This window comes from Humulus lupulus, chromosome 9 (assembly GCF_963169125.1).
Source record: "Humulus lupulus chromosome 9, drHumLupu1.1, whole genome shotgun sequence".
NCBI classification, from domain to species: Eukaryota; Viridiplantae; Streptophyta; class Magnoliopsida; order Rosales; family Cannabaceae; genus Humulus; species Humulus lupulus.
Window position 1 is genome coordinate 17,230,320 of NC_084801.1, and position 1,697 is coordinate 17,232,016.

Consider the following 1,697-nt stretch of genomic DNA (forward strand, 5'->3'; position numbering starts at 1 on the left):
TATAGGATGTTGACCGAAATTCCTGTATCGACCAACACCCTTTTCACCATCATGTTCGTGATCTGTACGTCCATGACCAGCAGATCAGAGTGTAGGAATCACACGTGCTGGGCATCGTCGTCAGAGAAGGTGATGAGATCCTCCTCTGTTCGAGCCTTTTTTGGTGCTCGATCCTCAACACTCATCATCTCGATGTCCTGGTCGTGGCGCAAGGTCCGAGCATATCGTTCCCTCGCTTTCCCACTATCTCCTGCAAGATGTGGGCCTCCGCAGATGGTGAGTAGGGTACCTGCCACGGGAGCTGGCTGTAAAGGTGGCGAGCGTTGGTGTGTAGGCGTCGACTCATTGCCACCTTGAGCCTCTTGCTGAGAACCTCCCGCAGCTCGCACATATCTTCTTAAATGTCTCTGTCTTATCAGGAACTCAATTTCGTCCTTCAGCTGGTTACACTCATTAGTTTCGTGCCCGTAGTCGTTATGAAAACGACTGAACTTTGTTGAATCTCTCTTGGAGATATCTTTTCTTATGGGTGCGGGTCGCTTGTAGGGCACGCTTGAGCTGGTTGCCTGGTAGACCTCGACTCGGCTTTCAACAAGGGCAGTGTAATTGGTGAATCTCGGTTCATACCGATTACCTTTGGGGCGTTTACTCTCGGATGTCGAGGGTTCATTGCTAGCCCGCTTTCCACCATTCTTACCATTTCCATTTCCGCTGCCTTTGTCGTTGCCATTGGGCTTCAACCCGTTGGCGGCTTTGGCGGGTTCTTCCTTGGGCCCCTTGTCTTTTGCTGACGATTTCCCTTCATTGGAAATCGCGTCCTCGAGCTTAATATATCGATCAGCTCGATCTAAAAACTCCTGGGTACTTTTAACCCCATGCTTTCTGAGGCTACTCCAGCGGGGAGAATGGCGCCTAACCCCAGCAGTTAGGGCCATCATCTTGCCGTCATCACCTACTGTCTTGGCTCCAGCTGCAGCTCGCATAAAGCGCTGAACGTATTCTTTCAAGGGCTCTCCCTCTTTCTGGCGTATCTCGACCAGTTGGTTCGACTCATTGGGGTGCACACGACCCGCATAGAACTGTCCGTAAAACTCCTTCACGAACATGTCCCAGGATACTATACTTGCAGGAGGGAACTTAAAGAACCACTCCTGGGCAGCATCAGAAAGTGTCGCTGGGAAGATCCTGTAGTGAGCATCTTCAGAGACTTTCTGAATGTCCATTTGTATCTCAAACTTGTTGACATGAGATACTGGGTCTTCATACCCGTCGAAATTCGACAGTGTTGGCATCTTGAACTTACTGGGGGTTTCTGCCACAACAATCCTCTGTACGAAAGGGGTGCCTCTCCTCCAATCGTACTCAATGTGTGATGTTTGTCCCCCGACCAGCTGCTGCACAGCCTGGTTCAGGGCATCGATTTGAGCTTGAACAACTTCTGGGATTGCTAGGGCTTCTGGTGCCGAGGGAATACACTCATCGTGCCTTTCTCGGCGGTCGTTGAGTATATCCCTCAAATCATCGTCTCTTCGCCGCTGCTCGCTAACTCCGAGCCGACTGAAGACGTTATTCTGCCTGGGCTGCCCCCCAGCGTTATGACCTGCTGGTCGGTCTTCTCTAGGTGGGGGGCTCCTGCCTCCACCTCTCTCTTCGTTCCTCCAGCCAGCATTTCCTCTGCCTGAGTCAGCTTCATTGTA